The sequence below is a fragment of the Pelophylax lessonae genome (assembly GCF_965119305.1).
Source record: "Pelophylax lessonae genome assembly, chromosome: 3".
NCBI lineage: Eukaryota > Metazoa > Chordata > Amphibia > Anura > Ranidae > Pelophylax > Pelophylax lessonae.
The window spans coordinates 520026339-520049389 of NC_138770.1; the positions used below are offsets into that span (position 1 = coordinate 520026339).

A 23051-nucleotide genomic window follows, 5' to 3' on the forward strand; every position below is an offset into this window, starting at 1 on the left:
AGATATGGTACAAAAATATAGACTATTGTGCCAAAGAAGAAGTGCTATGTGCGAAAAAAAAAAAAATTATAGACCAATAGCTGTGTTATACAATATGACAAAGTGCTATGTGCAAGGAAAAATTCCCATAAATGAATATAGTCCAATGATATGGTGGTGATATTCAGTGCTTTCAACTTGTGCCATAAGATATGCTAAAGTGCTTGGTGCTTTCCTTAAATTCTTGCTGTGCTCAATACGGTGCTCTGCTCCACTTATGGTGTTGCACTCACCGCAATTCTTTCCCCATAAAGGGGTAACGAGCCTTAAGCAGCAAGTAGATCTCTGGGTAATCCTATGTGTTCCTCTGGATGCTTAGAATAGGTAATTACACCTCCTGATCCCTGGTACTGGTATTCGTAAACCGGAGCCTGGCGTCTGTGTTCCCGTAGGTGTCAATCGAGCGTTATCCCACATAGAAAAGTAATGGACATTCCATAGTGTAACACTGTATGAACTATTTATTAAGTAAAGATATATCCACTCACAATTACAGCTGTATACGGCAAACAAACAGGTACCGGCGTCCCTGACGGGTTTCTGGATCCTGGGCGCGTTCAACGGCCCGGAACCACACTACCGGAAGTGACAAAATGGGGAAATAAAATGGGCTGCTCAGCCTAAGATGCCCGGACCTATCTTTTGTCTCAGTCCGGGCCTGTCTTCAACTGTAACATTGATTTTAGCATCTGAGAATTTAGAGTGGGTAACCAAGCAAAATTTGAAGTGTAGGTTGATAATGTTGAAACAGCAGAAATACAAAATCTTTTTGCAAGAACATGTATATTGCAGAGGATATGACTGGTAATTCAAGTGTTCTAAAGGTAAAAAAAAAATGTTTTTTTACCTTAATGCATTCCCTGCATTAGGTAAACGTTCTGCCACTTGCTGTGCCCCCCCCCCCCCCCCAATACAGTGATCTTTATTCATGCAGCACTGTGCCCTTCTGCCAGTGTCTTCTCTCCTTTCTCCTCACAATCTTGCCTTTACACTTCTGGACTAGAAGATTTTCCCCCTTATTGACCAGGCCATTTTTTGCGATTCGACAATGCGTTACTTTAACTGACAAGTGCGTGGTCGTGCGGTGCTGTATCCAAATGTATAATTTTTTTTCCCACAAATAAATTTCTTTTGGTGGTATTTGATAACAGAATGCCATATGCAATAAAAGTGCTACAGTGCGTGATGACTGAAGTTAAATAATACACTTAAATCAATGTCCATGTGTAAACATAATGTGCAACAAGCAATGTGCTTCAATGAGAACGAAGGTGATTCTCATGACTTTTCCTCAATATTCCAGTGACTCTTGTGATTCTCCCATACAATTAGTGAAGGCAATGTGCTGCTGGCGTGAGCTGATCCTTAACTAAGTGTAATGGCCGCTCACCTCCATTAAAACTCAAAAGAGCGTTTTGGTGCTACAAATCACCAGATAGGGCATCCAGTTTTTCTCCACAATATGGGGCTTTAAATGTGGACGGTCCTTAACTCCTTAGGAATGCACTGTCAGTGGTATGGTGCTGGACTACCTCCTATGAGATGGTGGTGGATATGGTATTCCTCCTACGACACTCGCTCATCCAGGGGTAATAATAAAGGATTTTCACAGTGTAGTAAAATATGGCAATTATTGAATGAAGCAATAAAAAAAAAACTCAAGGTAAGTAACCGCAAATAAACCACCGATGCGGTATACACCAATACTTCCGGTCTCGGCCATAGACCAGAAGTGACATCACCTGGCTCCTCCCGACGCGTTGCGTCACTACACACGTAACTTTTTAAGGGTCCTTTTGTGTAGTGACGCAACGCGTCGGAAGGAGCCGGGTGACGTCCCTTCCGGTCTACGGCCGCATCGGTAGTTAAGTTCTATGTCAATTTTAACATAAGTTCCCAAATGGTTAGTGCATTGGGAATAACGATAATATGCTTTAATGGCTTGTTGCCATTCCGGTTGGTTGAATGTGGATCCCAGATCGGTTTCCCAGATGATCACATTAGAGGACTTGGGAAAGATCCCTTCATATTGGAAAGTGGAGTAAAACCATGAGACCTTTTGGGTTTGTTACATTTTTTGTAGATATTCCCATGACTCTTTATGAAGCATATATTGGATATTGGTGTGGTTTGCGTGAAAATGCGGCACTTGAATCTGGGAGTAAGGTAAGGGGTAAGTATATTTGGATAGTAGGTCTTCATATGTCAATATGTTTCACCATAACCACGGGAGTACCCTCTGGTTAGGGATTAAATATTTGAGTTTGAATGGGAAAATCCTCACGGTACCTAGACTTGGTTAACGTAATAGTGTGTCGTTTGTCCCAGGCCTTAAGTGTGGCTTCTATAGAGGGAAACTCTGGATGTGTTAGTGGAGCATCTGTGAGTTTAGCTAATAGCAGTGATGGAAGGTCCCTGTGATCTAGAATTGCTTTTTATGGGTCTCTCTAGGTCTTCAATAGGTCCAAAATTGCCACATAGTGATAGTTTTGCACTACAGGGAAACTCACCCCCCATACATCTATGCTTAATAGGCATGGAGTAGGAACATTTTTGCACTTTTATTTTTCCACACAAATTGCCTGAGTAATTTGTTTGACAGAGGAAAAAAGCACTGGTAAACAAATGGAAATTGTTCTAAAGTAATATAGGAGCTTAGGTAGTAGCATCTTCATTGTAATTATTCTTCCTGTCCATGATAGTTCAAAAGAGATGTGTTTTTAGATCTTTCCTTAGGATGTCTAATAAGGTGGGGAAGTTGGCTTCAAACGTTTGAGGTCGGGTAGGCTGAATGAATACCCAAATATTGTAGGGTTTTGTTGACCCATTGGAAGAATTGTGGTTTGAGCTGCATTACAACCCTAGAGACTTTGAGAGGCAAATTGCATTATTTATTAGTGTTAAGCTTATATGATACAGAACCATATTCCTGCTGTAGTGCCTGTACCCTACCCAAGGAAGAACCTGGTTTGGTCAAATCATAGACAATTTTTAAAGGAAGACCTCTTCTTTGGGGAGGCACTTGACCAGTTTGATAAAAGATGTCATGGCAAGGAAGATTTTACTTCCACAGTGGAAGATTCCAAAACCATCCACCTTAAGATCCTCTACAAAAGAGTACCCAATTGCTCTATCCAGGCTTTCAATTCTACATTAACCCTAAGTCCAGGCCTTCCTTTCAGTGTAAGACTTGGGCCACAAAAGCCCTCTTCCTAATGAAGGGGTGCTCTAGTATGAGGGAATCTGTTTGCCACTCTAGGGCACAGATGTCACAGACCTGTGGTTTCAAAGTTGTACAAAATTGTTTAAATCACTACCCCCTCACTGTCTTCTAAATCATTCGAACATTGTAGAAGTAAAGTTATATCTGCAAATTGCCCTAAACCATCAACCGGTTTTAAACCGGTTCATGGTACCAAAGCCTCTAGTCTAGACTTGAAATCCCTCAACAAATACTTTCAAATTCCAAAATATTGGATAGAATCTACAAAGTCCAGAATCCACTTTTTGACCAGGGGAATACATGGTATCCACAGACATCAAAGATTACCATCTACTTACCTTATCAGCACTTTTAGTGCCAGTCAATCGCTTCCAGCTTGTGTTCTGTTCCCAGACAAAGTTCATAGCACCTTTTCTTGTGCCCTAATCAAAAGTAGGGGCATATAGGTCACAGGTTAGCTAAATGACCACCTTCTGAAGGACTCCTCTCTTATCAGTCGGATATGTCCGAAATGAGGTTCAACAACAAGATACCTTGTTCTGTAGCCAGGACCAAGGATCCTCTTGCACTTGCCTTGATCATTTCCTGGTCTCAATTCAGGATAATCTACGCCTTCCCTTCAGTGCAAATTCTGTCTCTGCTGCTCAAAATGATAGAGGGGACAGCGGTGCTCATCACAACAAATGGGTCCAGAAGAACCTGGTACACAAAAATGTGGACTTCTAGCAGATAACCTCTGGCCTCTTTTCAACAGGACAGATCTGCTGTCTCAGGACCTTCAATTCCATCCTGCTTCTGAATCTGGCTTTAAATGCATGGATATTAAAGCATGGGTCAAAAAGGTATAAGGATCTGAGTTTTTCTGTTCCAAACTTGGATATTAAAGCATGGGTCAAAAAGGTACAAGGATCTGAGTTTTTTTGTTCCAAACTTGCTGAAGGCAAAGTCTTTCAGGAAAATCTACTATTGTACCTGGAAATCATTCAATTTGGTTGCAGAAACATTATTTGAAATTACCAGGGATATTCCCTTAGAAGGCCTGTTTTATTTGCTATTACGCCTGCCAGACGTGTCTGAGTTGGCTGCTCTTATAAAGAGCCATACAATATAATTCACAAAGACAAGATTGTCCTACACCTCAGTGAGGTCAAAGTCCTACTGTTCTTTAGTGTTTTGTTGGCAAAAATATTTTTTGTTGACTAAATTAACACTTTTTTAGTCAACTAAAATACAACTAAAACCTAAAATGGACTGACTAAAACGAAATTAAAATTTGGCATCGAAATGAACACTTCACTACCACATAAAATTAAGTAGGGGCATCTACTAAGCTGCTGAAAGGAATAATGGAGAGGGTTTTTTTTTCTTTTAATGCTGGTAACATATCTAGGTAATGTGCAATGGCAATACAGCCAATAGTTTAGTGTGTGTGTAGATAGATAGATAGATAGATAGATAGATAGATATTGATATATAGAATGGTGTGTGTGTATGTATGTATGTGTGTGTGTGTGTATATATATATATATATATATATATATATATATATATATATATATATATATATATGTATATATATATATATATGTGTATGTATGTGTGTATATATATGTGTATGTATGTGTGTGTATATGTATGTATGTGTATATGCATGTATGTATGTATGTGTATATGCATGTATGTATGTATGTGTATATGCATGTATGTATGTGTGTATGTATGTATGTATGTATATATATATATATATACACACAACAGTGAAATCAGTCTGTATCTGAAGTAAGGCATGCTTGGTATACTCATTGGACCTAAGGGGTTAATCCTCCTCATTGTATAAAAAGGCTGTTTGATCCTGTCTTCTGATACTCCCCTTTGTCCACTGTCCCAAATCAATCTGATAGTACAGAGCCTTTTTTTTTTCTTGGGAATGTGTAAGTGATCGGGGCCACTCAGCATTGTCCAGAGGGTCATGGGGTCCTGCAGCCTCATAGGACAACCAGAGGGGAATGACAACTCCTACAAGCTTTACCCAGACAGTGATAGAAGTCACAAGACTGCTATATACTGATGAGAAAAGCTATTTAGGTAATATTTACTAAAATTGCATTTCCATATTCTGTGAACAGGAATTTCCCGAGTTACATGCACCCAACTTACATACTTACAAATGTAGGGAGACAACAGGAAATGAGAGGAAATCTACCCTTAGGAAGGGAAATTCACTCCTGTAAGTTTTAATGGGAAAAAGTTGTCTCTATTGAAGCTTTATCACAATCCTTGTTTTCACCTCAACCCAAAATTTTCAAATTCCAATTGCAACAGGGGCAAAGTGAGGTGAAAACTTCTAAACCGGAACACACAGCAAAACAAAGGTTACACATAAACTTAAGGTAAACTATTTCCTTGGCTGATGTTACACTTAAAAAATGTACCTGTTAGGGATGCACCGAAATGAAATTCTTGGCCGAAGCCGAATAATAATGAAATGCTTGGCCGAAGGCCGAAGGCCGAATACCAAATGCGGTGTTTCGCATTTTTTCCATTTATTTTGCCAATTTTCACGTCTCTCTCTCTTGTCCTCTCGTGTCTCTCTCTTGTCCTCTCGTGTCTCTCTCTCTTGTCCTCTCGTGTCTCTCTCTCTTGTCCTCTCGTGCCTCTCTCTCTTGTCCTCTCGTGTCTCGCTCTCTTGTCCTCTCGTGTCTCGCTCTCTTGTCCTCTCGTGTCTCGCTCTCTTGTCCTCTCGTGTCTCTCTCTCTTGTCCTCTCGTGTCTCTCTCTCTCTCTCTTGTCCTCTCGTGTCTCTCTCTTGTCCTCTCGTGTCTCTCTCTCTTATCCTCTCGTGTCTCTCTCTCTTATCCTCTCGTGTCTCTCTCTCTTGTCCTCTCGTGTCTCTCTCTCTTGTCCTCTCGTGTGTCTCTCTCTCTTGTCCTCTCGTGTCTCTCTCTCTCTTGTCCTCTCGTGTCTCTCTCTCTCTTGTCCTCTCGTGTCTCTCTCTCTTGTCCTCTCGTGTCTCTCTCTCTCTTGTCCTCTCGTGTCTCTCTCTCTCTTGTCCTCTCGTGTCTCTCTCTCTCTCTCTTGTCCTCTCGTGTCTCTCTCTCTCTCTTGTCCTCTCGTGTCTCTCTCTCTTGTCCTCTCGTGTCTCTCTCTCTCTCTCTTGTCCTCTCGTGTCTCTCTCTCTTGTCCTCTCGTGTCTCTCACTCTCTTGTCCTCTCGTGTCTCTCTCTCTCTCTCTTGTCCTCTCTCTCTTGTCCTCTCTCTCTCTCTTGTCCTCTCTCTCTCTTGTCCTCTCTCTCTCTCTTGTCCTTTCTCTCTCTCTCTTGTCCTCTCTCTCTTGTCCTCTCATGTCTCTCTCTCTCTTGTCCTCTCACTCTCTCTCTTGTCCTCTCGTGTCTCTGTCCTCTCATGTCTCTCCTTACCTCCCTCCCATCTGCAGAGTCGATGTTTGCTGTATGGCTCCTGTGCCCTGTCACAGGCGGAGGCGGAGTACATTTGGTATCACTCCGCCTGTGACAGAAGCGGCTATACAGGAAGCATCCGCTCTGCTTCCTGTAGTGCCTCCGGCTATGTTTACAGTGATGCTCAGGGGATGGCGGGTCGCCGGTCGGGGACCCGCAATCTGGGCTTACCGACCCACCATCCGCGTCATTAAAAACGTCATTGTTCGGCACAAATTTATTCGCCCTTTTTACTTATTCGGCCGAACACCGAAAGTGCTTTTTTCTCTTACGTCCTCCGACAGTCGCCGCCTCTTCATATTCGTCACATATGGGGTATTAGACTTTGCTCCGAAGGAGTAGCTAGGCAACAGAATATGTTAACAATAAAGCTTTAACATATCCCACCCTCAAGGGGTGGTCCCCTCAGTCAATACCCTCCTACTTCCTGCAACCATATCTCAGTTTTAATGTCTAGCTTGTCAGGAGTGGCTGGCTCTCTCTGTGCTGGGACTTTTTGTCCCAGACTCTTTCTTCTTTTTGATATTTTGTTTGAGTTTTCTCTCTACCTTTACTTAGCTGTTATTTTTGTCAGCATTAGTTAGTTCTTCGGACGAAGAGGATCATGCGGACTGGGTCTCGGGCTGATCCCCCTGGTCGCAGGTCGTGGGTCAGTGGCTTCCCAGTCTGCCATCGAGCGTTCAGCCAGGTAACGCTCCTGGCACAGTGAACGACCCATCCCTGTTCGGTGCAGGGATGATTGGTGAGGTGGCTACCTCACCGGACGCTGTGCGGTTTCTGAACCGCCATTGTGTGCGTCTTGAATTGCGACTCTCCCTGCCTCATGTGCAGCGGCTTGTTCGCCTGTGCGGGTTCCCCACGCCATGTGAGGTAAGTGTATCTATGTGGGGACCTGTCTGTCTGGGGGGGGTCTCAGTCTGGGACTGTGTAACCTGCCTTTAATCACACTGCTTGTCTCCCTATCTCTCGGCTGCATGCTGTGGGCTGCAAGGGGGGGGGGGAGCTGTATGACACTGAGTATGTCAGGCTGGGCAGTGTGAGGAGCTGTGTGCTGTGGGGCATGTTTTTAATGGCATGTTGGGGCATATACAGCGATCGCTGCGGCGATCTAACATGTATCCATATAATGGGATAATATTGTGTGTGATTTTATGCACTGTGGAGCGGCGATTTCGGCGCCAAATGACGCCATTTTACCGGCGCCCGCTCCGGCCGCATGGTTTACATGCACGGCGGCCATTTTCTTGTAGCCTCCATAGGCTTACATAGAGCGCCCTGGCAGCATCACTTCCTCTCTCCTGGAAGCACCGATCGAGGCAGCAGCAGCAGCGGAGTCTCCTCAGGTTTTATCCTTCTATTCCTGTGTTCCATTGCCTGTATTCAGTCTGTATATTCCCTGTGGGGGTCTCATTGTGCCTGAGTGTGGTGCGGTGGGCTGCGCTTGCCGCGCTTGCTGTAAGGGGGCAGTTAACCCTTGGTTGTCTGGCATACAGGGGCAATGGATTCTCAGGAGGGCAAGTTTCCCACAGTATTGGTGGAAAGCCAGGGGACCGCTGTTTCCCCCCCAGGGGGGGATTTAGCCACTATTGTGGCTGGCCTTGCTGCACAGGTGCAAATGCTGGTGGCTGCTCAATCTACTAAACGGCCCAGAGTTGCTCTGTCCTCTGATTCTGAGGGTGAAGGTGATGGGGCTGTTCTGGCGGGGACCCCCCTATCGGGGTCCCGCTCCTCTCTTGATCTAGTGGGGTCTGAGGTAGAGGCTGAAGTTGAGGGGGTTGATAATTCTCCCCCTGGCTCGCCTGAAGAGCTTGCAATCATGGATGAGTTGATTGCTTCCATTAAGCAGACGCTACGTTTGCAGGACGAGGTGTGTCCCCCAGCTGCCTTGGCGGCTTATGGGACGCAGAGAAAACGCAGGACGCCGCAGGTTTTTCCCTGCAATGCTGATTTTCAGCGCGCTGTTAAGGACCAATGGCGCGATTTGCGCAAGCCTTTTGCGGTACCAAGTAAATTTAAGCTGCGTTATCCTTTCTCGCCTGCCACTGATGAACGGTGGTGTGTGCCTCCGCCAGTGGATCATGCTATTGCGGTTTTGAACAAAGCCACTGCGATCCCTGCAGAGGGATCCCCTGTTTTCCGTGATGCCACGGATAGGAGACTGGAGTCTCTTGCCCGTCATACTTATTCTGTTACGGGTTCTATGCTTAAGGCTCTGTTTGCTTCTCTCATGGCGGCCCAGGCGATCGCAAGTTGGACGCAGATGCTTAGGCGCGTCCTAGTGGCCGATTCGGCCTCGGCGGCGACCCTGGATATGGTGGATCAGATCCACCAGGGTGTCATGTATCTGTGTGATGCGGACCTGGACCTGATTCCGTTGGCCGCGCGTGTGCACAGCGTGGCGGTGTTGTCTCGCCGCCTGGTTTGGTTGAAATGTTGGTCGGTGGACCAATCTTCACGTAAAACCTTAGCCAATCTGCCTTATGATGGGTCTCGCCTTTTTGGGGAGTCCCTGGATGTGTTGATTAAGGGGATTACCGGGGGTAAGAGCACTCTCTTGCCCCATTTCCCCAAGGCTAAGGGGGCTTCTGGGAAGAAGCATGCTCATTTTCGGCCCCCTCAGGGGTCCTTTCGTGCCTTTCGGCCGCACTACAAGGGCAAACCGTTCAAGGGCCAAGGCTCTCAGAAGAAGCCCTGGTCTGGGAAACAGAAGTCCGGTCAATCCGGACCTGCGGCCCATAACAGTTCGGCCTGAAGGGGCGCCCTCACCCAGTTTTGGGGTGGGGGGACGCTTGCTCGGTTTTCTTTAGCCCTGGTTGGCCCGTGTGAGGGACAGATGGGTTCTGGAAATCGTTCGATCTGGTTACAAGATCGAGTTTCTCTCTCGGCCGGAGAGCAGATTTTTTCCCTCAAATCTTCAACTGTCTCCAGAGCGCCTGCGGGATCTGCACCTGGCGGTGCGGGACCTGAGGGCTCAGGGAGTGGTGGTTCCGGTGCCTCATCGGGACAGATTTCGGGGGTTTTATTCCAATCTGTTCACCGTGCCCAGGAAGGAGGGCAAGGTTCGTCCGATTCTGGACTTGAAAGCTCTGAACCGCTCTGTGCGAGTTCGCAAGTTCCGCATGGAATCCCTGCGCTCGGTGGTGGCTGCCCTGGTTCCGGGGGAATTCATGGCCTCCATCGATTTGAAGGATGCGTACCTTCACATCCCCATATTCGAGGGTCATCAGAAGTACCTTCGATTTGCCATTGCGGAGGATCACTACCAGTTTGTGGCGTTGCCCTTTGGGCTCGCCTCGGCTCCGCGGGTCTTCACCAAGGTGCTTGCACCGGTTCTGGCATTATTGAGAGCCCAGGGCATTTCTGTCCTGGGGTATCTGGACGACATTCTGGTTCGGTCTGCGACCAGACAGGGTCTGGAGAAGGACCTGTCTGTCACAATGCAAACTCTGCAGGAGTTCGGTTGGACGATAAATGTTCCAAAGTCGACACTGAGTCCGTCGGTTCGTCTCCCCTATCTGGGAATGATACTGGACTCGGTGCAGGCGAAGGTCTTCCTGCCGGAAGACAAACTCAGGACTCTTCAGGAGGAAGTCAGGTCCCTCAGGGACGTTCCACACTCGTCTCTGCGGACGGGTATGAGATGTCTGGGATTGATGGTCTCGGCCTTCGAGGCGATTCCTTTCGCGCAGTTTCACACGCGGGGTCTCCAAGCGGAGATCCTGTCCAGGTGGGACGGGCGACCTCAATCTCTGGATCTTCAGATCTCGTTGAGTCATCGCACCAGGGAAAACCTTCTGTGGTGGCTCCAGTCCCCGTTGGTGTCCGGGGGCAAGTCGTTTCGTCCGATCTCGTGGACGATAATCACCACGGATGCCAGCCTGTCGGGCTGGGGTGGTGTTCTGGGCGTTCTGTCCGCCCAGGGGACCTGGTCGGAGGGGGAGTCTTCCCTTCCGATCAACATTCTGGAATTGCGTGCGATAAGGCTCTGTCTTCATCGCTGGACGGACCGGCTGCAGGGCTGCCCGGTTCGGGTGCAGACGGACAATGCCACGGCGGTGGCCTACATCAACCACCAAGGGGGCACCAGGAGTGCCCGAGCGGCTCGAGAAGTGGCCGACATTCTGTCTTGGGCCGAGACTCATGTCCCGGCGATAACGGCGGTTCACATTCCGGGAGTGGAGAACTGGCAGGCGGACTATCTGAGTCGCCAGACCCTGGATCAGGGGGAATGGTCTCTCCACCCGGCTGTCTTCCAGATGTTGTGCGCGAAGTGGGGTCTTCCAGATGTGGACCTGTTCGCGTCTCGCCTCAACTACAAGGTGAAGAGGTTCGTGGCAAGGACGCGCGACCCTCGGGCAGACGCGTCGGACGCGTTAGTGGCCCCGTGGCATCAGTACAGGCTGATGTACGCGTTTCCACCGATTCAGTTGCTGTCCAGGTTCCTTCGCAGGTTGCACTCGGAACGCAGCACGGTGATTCTTGTGGCACCGGCCTGGCCTCGCCGGTCCTGGTACGCAGACCTCGTGAATCTGGCGGTCGACGCTCCTTGGCGTCTGCCTTTTCGAGACGATCTACTGTCTCAAGGACCGATTTACCATCCTGCTTTACAGTCGCTGGCTTTGACGGCCTGGCTGTTGAGACCGAGGTCCTGAAGGAGAAGGGTCTCTCTCCAGAGGTCGTTCATACTTTGATCAACGCGAGGAAGTCTTCCTCGGGGAAGGTTTATTACCGTACTTGGAAGGCCTATTTTGCCTGGTGTGAGTCCAGGGGGTTTTCACCCCGCACGTACTCCGTTTCCCGTGTGCTGTCTTTCCTTCAGACGGGTGTCGATCAGCGTTTGGCGCTGGCTACGATTAAGGGTCAGGTGTCGGCGCTGGCCGTTCTGTTTCAACGTCCCGTGGCTTCCAACTCCTTGGTTGGCACTTTTATTCAGGGTGTGCGGCATCTGGTTCCTCCTAGGAGGGATCCTTTGCCCCCTTGGGACTTGAATCTAGTTCTATCTGTGTTACAACGTGCTCCTTTTGAACAGATCAGGGAGATCTCGTTGTCTATGTTGTCCAAAAAGGTCGCCTTTTTGGTGGCGATCACTTCGGCTCGCAGAGTGTCGGAACTGGCGGCTTTGTCCTGCAAGTCTCCGTACCTGGTTGTTCATTTGGATAAGGTGGTCTTGCGACCTAATCCTTCTTTTCTACCGAAACGAGTTTCGGAATTCCATCTTAACGAGGATATTGTTTTGCCTTCGTTGTGCACGAAGCCTAAACATCCGAAGGAGGTGAGATTGCACTCTCTGGATGTTGTTCGGGCGATAAGGGTTTACCTTAAATCGACTGGGTCTTTTCGTAAGACTGACTCCTTGTTTGTTCTTCCAGAGGGTCCTCGGAAGGGCATGGCGGCTTCCGCCTCTACCATTGCCAAATGGATCAGGCAGACCATTGAACAGGCCTATGCCTTGCAGGGGAAGGTTCCCCCTGTGCCTGTGAAGGCGCACTCTACTAGATCACTGAGTACGTCTTGGGCCTGCCGTCATGGGGCTTCTGTAGCCCAGGTGTGTAAGGCGGCGACTTGGTCGACCGTACACACTTTCACAAAATTCTACAAAGTAGATGTTCAGGCATCGGCGGATGCTTCCTTTGGCCGCAAGGTTCTTAGTGCGGCTGTTCCATAGGGTCCCTTGTTGGGGACTCCTGGCTGTTGGGATAGTTTTTTTTGTATCCCCTGGTTTTTTTGTCTTTTCCTGGGTTGTTGCTCCTGTTGAGCACTTATTTTTGCTGTTGCCCAGCTGGTTTCCTTCCTTTGGTAAGGTTCCTTTCTTTGATGTGGAGACTGCGTTGCCTTTCGGCGCGGATGCGTTTCCCACCCCTCATGTTTGCACTGCTTTGGGACGTCCCCATATGTGACGAATATGAAGAGGCGGCGACTGTCGGAGGACGTAAGAGAAAACGGAATTTTTGTAAAATCTTACCTGTAAAATTCCTTTCTCTGAGTCCTCCGACAGTCGCCGCCCCCGCCCCTCTTTTGGGGTTTGAATGTATACTCTACTGCTATTCCACTAAAACTGAGATATGGTTGCAGGAAGTAGGAGGGTATTGACTGAGGGGACCACCCCTTGAGGGTGGGATATGTTAAAGCTTTATTGTTAACATATTCTGTTGCCTAGCTACTCCTTCGGAGCAAAGTCTAATACCCCATATGTGACGAATATGAAGAGGCGGCGACTGTCGGAGGACTCAGAGAAAGGAATTTTACAGGTAAGATTTTACAAAAATTCAGTTTTTTGCTATTTTCGGCCGAATAATTTCGGTTGCCGAACATTCGGTGCATCCCTAGTACCTGTTCAACTTGTATACAAACTCCACCTTTGAACAAACCTACAGCTAAACCTATCTTGTAACCTGGGGACTGCTTGTACTGTGGGAGGCCAGCTATACACTTTAATAACATAAATATGAAATATGTTGTATATAACAAGTTTGACAATTCCAGAGAAATGCCTAAATAATGCTTAAATATTGCATTACACTTTAACTAAACCCATTTGATTTTATTTGACTAAATAAGACTAAAATGATACACCCACCTCCTCCGGGTCCATTCTCCGGAGCTCTCTGGCCTTCATGCTCGCTGGGCCAGGGATATTCCGGACCTGGACCCGGACCCGGAGGACTGGATCAATGTGTGGGAGCTTCCCTTTAAAATGCTGGTCTCCCTTAGGGATAAACTAATTCAATTCAAACTAGTACACCGGGCTTACCTCACCCCATACCATTTACACAAAATACATGCCTCTCAATCCCAGGAGTGCTGGCGCTGTGGCCAGGAACCGGGTGATTTCATTCACATTTTTTGGTCCTGCCCTCACCTCTCTACCATCTGGTCTTCGGTGCTCCAGTTAATTGAAAAAATTTAATTGATCAAGCTAGACCCCTCCCTGAGGATTTGTATACTGGGACTGCTGGATTATTTGGTGCCGAGGGTGGCGGACCAGACGCTGTTGGGTCTGTTGCTTTTTTATGCCAGGAAAACGATTGCTCTCCACTGGCGGCAGCGGACCCCACCAATGGCACTTCACTGAAAGAATTTGGTGAACTCAGTTCTCCCTCTCTACAAAGATACATATGCACACAGAGGCTGCCTGAAAAAATATGACATAGTTTGGGCCAGGTGGCTCTCGGATCCTCCTACAGCTGCGGGTGACTGATACGGGCCCCGCCTTTCGCCCCCCGAGCACCGAGGGGTGCACCGCAGCCTCTCTGGGGCCTTCCCCGAGATTCTGGAATGTGGGTGCTTCACTGGCGGCCCTGACCGGGTTGCCGGCCATTCAAGCAGAATGTGATTGCCATGTCTTTGTTTTATTTTCCATCTGTACTAGTTTTTCATATGGACCCCTGCGCGGGTAATTTGCCTTACTCTTGGAGCATTTGGGTAGTTACGCTGTGAACCACTGCACCTCTGTTGTTGTTGGTTTCTTTTTTGTATGTTTAAAACTTAATAAACAGATTTTCAAAAAAAATAAAAAATACGACTAAAACAAAGACAATTCAGATGGCTAAAATACGACAAAAACAAAAATGTCATTTTAGCCAAAACACAGACTAAAACGAAATTTGAAATTTTTAATGTAAAAAATAAACAAACACTGCTGTCCTCATGTCCTGCTCCAAAATATCCAAAGGAAATGTTGCTCTTTATTGCCTAGATCTAGTTTTGTGCCATTAGATTCCACTTCAAAACTACAAATTCAGTCACGCAGACAGGTTTTGTTCTGTCCCAAGGGACACGTTGCTTCCAAGTCCACTGTTTCAAGATGAATAAGAAATCAAATTGCTAGAGCTTACACACTCTCAAGGGTAAATCTTCTGCACTTTTACATGTCCATTACACCAGATCGGTGGGAGTTTCCTGGGCATTTCGCTATCAGACCCCTGTAGCGCAGCTTTGTAAGGGTGTCACCTTGTCCTCTGTTCATACTTTTTCAAAGTTTGTGCTACCAGGTAGATGTTCAATCCTCTGCAAAAATTCAGCTTTTGGCCACAAGGTTCTTCCAAGCGCACTCATTCCTTGCTTGGAGAAGTCATAAGGTCTGTGAATACTTTGCCTGTGCCCTGTACTGTACGATTAAGAGAAATTACATTTTGACTTTCCTGTAAATTCTGTATTTTGGAGTACAGGACAGATGTCACTCTTTCCTTCCATTCTTTGGTTAATCTGCATTGTTTGCTACAAAACAGATTACTCTTGAGTGTAGAAATATACAGGAGATGCCAACATGACATGTCCTTGAAAGCTTCAAATCCAGGGTCTTGTACTTCAAGATAAAGAATTTACAGGCAAGTCAAAATTCCCTTACTTTCAACTTTGAATAACACATTGCAGCATCGGTGCACAACAGTGCGCACATGTTACATGCGATAAATGGGCCTTAATACTTTGTACTTGCATGAAAAATAATTTGCACCAGTAGGCGTAATATGGTGCCTGTAACTTGGGTGTTGTGCATACATGCTGCGATTTGCTATCAATTAGGATATATATTAATCACCCCCTTTTAAAATAATCTACTTTTGTTGCTATACAGCCTGAAATTAAGAGACTTTTTTTTTTTTTTTTTATCAAGCTGCATTTAATTCAGTGCAAGTTATAACATCCAAGTGAAAGGTATAATGTGTCAGAAAAAAATACAATTCAGAAACAATCACGGAGTTGGAAAAAGTTTCCTAAAAATGTCTTGCAAACTCATTTTGTGGTCATTTTGATTATCTTAGCATGAAAAGAGCTTTCCTGGAGCATTTCAGTCTCTGGTAGTGCAACTGAAGCAAACAATTCGCTATGGGTGGCAAGGCACTGTCAAAAGTTCTGCGTGATAAAGTTGTGGACAGGCACAAGTTAGGAGTACCAAAAAAAATTCAAAGGCTTTATCAATGCCTAGAAGCACACTGAAGTTCTTTAAGAAGAGGAAGTTGTGTTACAACGCACTCTCCCTGGATCAGGAGGGTGCTCCAAACTTAATGCAAGTGCCAGAAGGAAACTGGTCAGAGAGACTGCCAAGAGGCCTACAGCAACTCTGAAACAGTTACAGGAACTTAGAAAGTGGTCATTGCATGCGTGTGAACAATAGCACAAATTCTCCACAAATGTGGCTTGTATGGAAGGGTGGCAAGAAAACACTTCTCAAACAGCCACATGCCTCTCGACTGAGCTTTTGCCAAAACACACCTTGAAGATTCTGAGGTCACATGGAAAAAAATGTTGTGTTCAGAGGAGACTAAAACTTGAACTATTTGGCCTGAACACCAAACGATTTGTCTGGCGGAAATCCAGTTCAGCTCACCATCCAAATATCATGGGGGTGGTAATCTGTAATGGGGTGTTTCTTTGCAGCAAGGACTGGAGCACTTGTCAGGATAGACAGAAAAATGGATGGGGCAAAATGCCATCAAAAACTTGAGGAAAATCTGCTGCCCTCTGACAGAAAGTTGTCAATGGAAAGAAGGTTTACCTTCCAACATGACAATGACCCAAAGCACACAGCAAAAATGACCACACAGTAGTAGGAGAAAAAGGCAATTGTCCTTGCATGGTCTATCAGAGCCCAGACTTAAACCCCATTGAAAAGTTTGAGCAGTTGTTCATAAGAGTGGGAAAATATTGCAAAGTTAGTAGAGATGTAGCCCAATACATTAATGTCTCTTTCACACTTGTACGACTTGTCCTGCGACTTGGGACTGCAAAGTCGCATGACAAGTCGTACGTCATGATTTCCAATAAGTGCAGTTCACATCTGTGAGACTTCAGAGTAGTCCCTGCACTACTTTGTTCTGACTTTGATGTGTTTTGAGTTCCATAGCCGTCAAGATTACACAGGCATTGCTTCAAGTCCAGTCAAAATTGCAGCACTTTTAGGTCACAAGTGTGAAAGGGCTTAAAGGCTGTAATTATAGCAAAAGGTGGTTCAACAAAGTACAGACACAAGGGGATGATCCGTTCTCCAACTCGGTGATTCTGTTTTTGAAAAAAAAATTCTGACATGTTCTATCTTTCACTTGGATGTTATAGCAAATACAGATGGTTAAAGCAATAACTGTCTGCCTTCATGTCCGGCTGCAAAGGAACAAAATTAGACTATTTTAAAGCGGGGTGATTCTTTTCTATATCCACTGTGTGTATGTATGTATGTATGTATATATATATGTGTGTGTTTTTAATGGCGAAGTCCAGATTTGCGTACAGCTTCAATTATCTATATCTCTGGCTCTGTTGATTGATTTGTTATATATTCATTCAGGATTTGACAACTTAAAGTGGAACGTAATCCATAATGTAATAAAAAAAAAAGTTCTTTTAGCGAGGAAAAAATATTTCACATTAATTATGCTACCAAAATGTGTGTGCTGTAAATTGCCTCCTGCATTGCTCCTATTTTTTTTATTGTTGAAGGCAGCCATTTTGCTGAAGCCTGGGGCCTCTGCAGTAAATTATAAAGCGGAACTAAACCCATCGATTTAACTGTTTCAAACTATGTTCCTGGAATGCTGGCATTGCAAACTCACATTTGCTTGTGTCCTCAACCAAACTGTTAAATCCTCAAATGGCTGATGTCACAACAGATCACATGTGCAGCACCATGGCAGCTGCTGATCAAACAGAAGCAGCTTACTTGGCTGTAAAGAATAGGAGGGTTTACTTTTAGACCCCTTTCACACGTGTGGGACTGCAAATTCAGACTGCAAAGTCGCATGACAAGTCGTACCCCATGATTTCCAGTACAGTTCATATCTCTGCGACTTGAGGTCCATAGACCTCAAGATTACACAGGAATTGCTTAACATCACGCAACTTTCAGGTCGCAGAAGTGTGAAAGGGGCCTAAGTCAGTCAGCAGATCGGCCTCTACAAACTGGGCAGTGCCTAAAAATGGAGAGCAACTGAGCATGTGCAGAGCAGGGTGAGACAATGTGTTACGGGATTTTAAACCGTACAGGCAGTCCCCGAGTGATAAACATCCGACTTGCAAGGGACTCCTACTTGTAAACTGAGGGTGACAACAGGAAGTGAGAGGAAATCTACCATTCGGAAGATAAATTCACTCCTGTAAGCGTTATCATTGGAAAAAGGTGTCTTCACTGAAGCTTTATCACCAATCTGTTTCCACAACAACTAAAAATACAATTGTCACAGGGACAGAGTGAGGTAAAATCTTCTGAATAGGGACATAGACAGCTAAACAAATGTTACAGGGGTGTTAAAAGACAAAATAATTGGCACAAGGTGAGTTCACTTTATCAAAAGGCAAACTGGGGGTAAAGGGGGCAGCAGTATGAAGTAAAATAGTCTTGGAAAAGGCTGCACCTTCTAACTCTTCAACAAGCAGCCACTACAGTGGGCAGAAGTTACCCTGGAAAAGTATAAGGAGCGAAAACTGAGTGCGTGTCTCCAAATGCGATCCTGTGGGTCCTGGATGGCCGTTTCCCGCTAGTTCTGTTGGCTTCGGAGTTCCTCGGTGGTAACGAAGCTTCCAGAGTCTGTGGAACGCACAGAGAGACAGCTCGAAGGGGCCGTGATGTAACTTCCTGGTCGCGGTTAGAGAGCATGGACAACGGCGACGCGTTTGGGGAGTTACGCTACTCTTTCAGGCCACAGACTCCGGAAGCTTAGGTTACCAATGAGGAACCCCGAAGACGACAGAACTAGTGGTAGAACTGCCATCCAGGACCCCCAGGATCGCATTGAGACGTGCCACTACATGCTTTTAAATACGCTTACCGTGTGAGTATTGTTTTTTTATTTCCCTATTGACCTCCCCTAGTGGTCTGATTATGTCAGAATTTCTGTGCTAAAAGCAGTACATTGTTTTGCATGGAAATATGTTTTATATTTTAGGCCTGTAATTCTTAGGAATAACTCTCTTAAATCCGTCCAAACAGTCTACATCCTGGGTATGAAAGTTTGAAACACAAAATCATAAATTATAATGTAATCAAAATAAATTTCATCAAATTCTTCATTGTTTTAGAAGTGGAGATATTTCATTATGAGGGAGAATCTGTACTCGGGGGCTCTGCCTGATCTGTACTGCAGTCAATAGGGCACCAAGTCCGCACATCGCTGAGCTCAGTAGCAGAATCGTTGCTGTTGTCACTTTTAGTACCCGATGACGAAGTTTCCCACCAATCGCTATCGCTCAGTTCTTCAAATAATTTCGATACACCGTTGCTGTTTTCCAGTTCGTCCAAAAGCGTTTTTGAGCTAAAAGAATGCTTTTTGGACGCCATGGACGTTATCAATTTTCCAGGCACAAAGTACTTCAAAAAAGTACAGGCAGGGCACTGGAAAAGCCTCTAGGTGAAATGGCATGATACAAAGTTGTAATTTGAACCGATTACACTGTATTATGTCCATATTTTTTTTTTTTTTAATGTTTTGCCGGGTCCACCCCCTGCGACGTGGCACTCGCAGGGAAGGGAACCCAGAAGAAGGTGCCGGCATCGGCCAAGCAAAGAGCGAGAGGACTGTGGGAGAAGGGCTGAAGGAAGGCTGGGGAGGACAGTGGATGATTGCAGGGGAAGGGGGTATCATTCTGGAGTAATCCCGAGTGCCGAAGTCTGGAATACCGCTAGGAAGGTTAAAAACATAATTCTTCTGCATTTAGAAGGTGCTGTGTTTTCTCTCCGTGTACAGGGGTGTTAACCCTTCCCTATGCTATCCAAAAAGTTCAAAAATAATTTTGTTGGGCTGGAGTTAGTTCAAATATGTACCTGTTCCAACTTGCAAACAAATTCACCTTAAAAACAAACCTATAGACCCCATCTTGTTTGTAACCCGGGGACTGCCTGTAAAGACACTTTTTTTTTCTATTTTTATGTTTTATATCGCTATACCTGAAAAAGGGGCCAGCCTGAATTTGTCTAGGAAGACTTTATTTTCTGACTAAAGTTTCACTTTAACCCAACTAGAAGAGTAGAATTACACATAGGGTAATATTTTTTGTTTATTATTGATATACATGTTTATTAGGAAACTCAATATTAATCCTAATGTTCGTGTGTTCAACTCGGTCATCTTGGCCTCCTTTTTAAAATCTGCAAGATCGCTGTATCCAGTATTTCTTGAAAATCAGTTTTAAGTATTTTGGTTTGTTAAAAGCTCTGTATGTGTGTGAGTTGCTAGTGGTTTGCCTTGACATTAACCTTTTGTGAAAGCAGAGTTAAAACAATGCTTCGGTACTCATGAATCATTCCTTTAAGGCAGGACTTCAGTGTCCTTGTACAAAGAAAATTTATGTAAAAGCAAAGAAGCCAAGGCTTGATATTTGTGTTCCGAAGGGTATCACCATGATCTGCAAAATACACGTTTTGCATATTGTCTGGACTAATAGTTGCATCACCAATCCTGTAAGTCCTTTTTGTTTTCTAAAATTTTATGAAAACCTTCTGACTCATGCCAGAGTAAAAAAAAAGTGTGTTTAGGTGTGTGTGCAAGTCTATTTAATTTTACAAACCAGTTTATTCAGGGCCATAGTCTTCTACAACTGAACCTTTCTAAATTTTTGATATGTTGTCCTTAAAGGCAACGTGCGCTCTCTCAACTAGGTTATCCTAAAGGTCTCTTGAATAGCCAAAAACCCACATATAAAGGTTTAGAGCCAGCAGGTCATGGGCTATAGCCAACACCTCAGAGTCCCACAGCTGCCCTTCACATCCGATCCGATCCTGTCCGTCAAATCCGGACGGATGAAAACCATATATTCCATCCGTCTGGCGGATCGGATCAGATGAGAATGGACAGGCGGTCCGTTCTCATCTGATTCCCCCATAGAGGACAGCGCGGATCTGACACCTCCGTCTCCGCACAGAGCGGAGACTGAGCTGTCATCCGCCTGCTCAGTGCGGATCGGCAGATCGATCCCCCGCTGAGCAGAACAGCTCCGTTGACGGAACGGAGCACTGTGAATGAGGCCTTAATGAAATAGTACAGCTTGGGTGCAAGGGAAACTTAGGACAATTTTGCTATACTATGAGGTACCTTTTCTTTGTGGTTATTGCGATGCACAAAGTGAATTGCACCAAGGAGATTATACTTGTTTTTGTAGTTGGAGCAAGTGACACATGATTCTAGATATGGGGCTTTGCTATTGCTTTGGGATACAGCAACTTAGACGTTGCTTTTTCGTTTCTGCATTGTAACATAATGTATTACCATCTGTATACAAGATATCAGAAAATATAGCAGTTTATATTTTTTTGCTGGAGCTTAGAGGTTGGAATAAAATAGTGGGTGATGGCTTTATCTCTGGTTTACTTTTCTATTGTCATCTTGGAGTTGAATTTAATATGGTTTTGAGCATAGTTCTAAAACACTCAAAAATTCCACATATCTAAATCACTTTGCTTGAAGAACTGGTAGTGTAATAACTACATCTTGTAACAGGTCAGGTCAGTTTACGGCTGTCAGTCCTGGCAATATTGATACGTGACTTGATGGCCACTTGATCATTTCTTGTTTGGGCAGTATTGTCAAATTGGGTGACACTGGAGTTTGATTTCTCAAATGGTGCAAATACAGAAAAGTATTTTCGGAAATGCAGCCAAGTCAGCACTGGATTAGTTAGGGTGATAGGGCACCCATTGATCTACTAGACATAGGCTTTGAACAATTTGCAACACATGTCTTAATTTCTTCACCCAGTGTCTTCCTTGGACAATAGGAAAACTGTCCAGAGATATGCAAGACCAAAAATGAAATTTATGCCAACAAATCGAGAAATTCTTAATCCTTTAGAAAATCTAACCCTTTAATATGGAACCCAAACCTGGACATTGATGACAGACAGAACGGATGGAAGAAATATGCTCTTTGTGAACACAAACTGGTCCAAGCTTTACCGGGAATTTTCACTTTCCCTTTTGTAATTTCGAGTTTTTTGGGAGTTTTTTCAGTAACATTTAATTTCAACCTAACAGATTATGTTGGTATGCAACAACGATGATGGAGGACTGACCAGTGGATGAGTTCCTAGAGAGAGGAAGGGCTTGAGGTGATTGTAGCTTTATTGGTGCATGATGCAAACTGTGCAGCAGCCAAAACAATTCATTATAAAGTGTCTCACACAAGGGACCTTCAATATCCATAGAATCATACAGCTGTACCTTCAGTAATGTTCATTGCAAACACTGCAAAAACAGAACAAAAAATTCAAACAAGAATGAATTTACACAGGCACACCATAAAAAAAAGCAGACTTATTGGGACATCACTTCACAACCAGATCACACTATGGAAGACATGAATGTGTTTTTTTTTCTTAAAGGTAACTTCAGAAGTACTTAGGAAGGGAAAGCATTTTAACAAATAATGATTTGTCAGAAAAAATAATGGAATAAATGTGTCCGTCGGTTTTCTAAATCACTATCCAACAGTTTTATGACCACCCTTACCTCTGTGACTTACTACCCCACCCAGTCTGTAGACCTCTCTATTTCTTATCTCTCAAACTATCCACATCTCCAAGTTTACCATTGGTGTGTGTTTGGTTTTTTTTTTTTGTTTTTTTCCTGCAGAGATTCTTATTTAAAGTGATTCTAAACCTTTTTTTAAATCTCATACTTGGTCTGTGCAATGGTTTTGCACAGTGCTACCCCCAAACTTCCTCCTCTGGGTTTCCCCGCTGGGGCTTCTGGCGCCTCCTCTTCGAGTGGCCCCATAGGGAGCGCTTGATTCCGAGCAGCGCTGCCTGCGTCCAGACACAAACCGCGTGGCTCGCTCCGCTCTCTCATCACAGGATTTGTTTAATGGCAATGGCTCCTGCTGTTACCTCTGTTCTGTGAGGAGAGAGCACAGAGCCGCTGCTCTCAGTAACAACGCTGGATTGAGATCAGGCTCAGGTAAGTATTTGGGGAGGAAAGAGCGAATGCATTAAGGTAAAAAAAAAGCCTTTAGAACCACAAGCATTCTGCTCAATTGTTGTATTAGGGCCGAAACAACTAATCGATCGACAACTAATCAATTATGTATTATGACAAATATCAATTAAGTTGTCAACTATTTTCATAATCGATTCGTTGGTTAGTTGATCTGCATCCAGAATGCATTATTTGATTACATATCTGGAAATACAGTGAACCACACATACAGCTCAGTACACTGTCCATATACAGTGGGTACGGAAAGTATTCAGACCCCCTTAAATTTTTCACTCTTTGTTATATTGCAGCCATTTGCTAAAATCATTTAGGTTCATTCTTCTTCCTCATGAATGTACACCTAGCACCCCATACTGACAGAAAAACACAGAATTGTTGACATTGTTGCAGATTTATTAAAAAAGAAAAACTGAAATATC

At 44.9% G+C, this 23051-nt stretch overlaps 1 protein-coding gene across 3 annotated transcripts in view; it reads left to right on the plus strand.

Annotated features, from left to right (window-relative positions):
• The window catches only part of STXBP5 (syntaxin binding protein 5), a 925152-nt gene that overhangs the window by 364961 nt on the left and 537140 nt on the right, over positions 1–23051 (plus strand). The window lies entirely within an intron of this gene.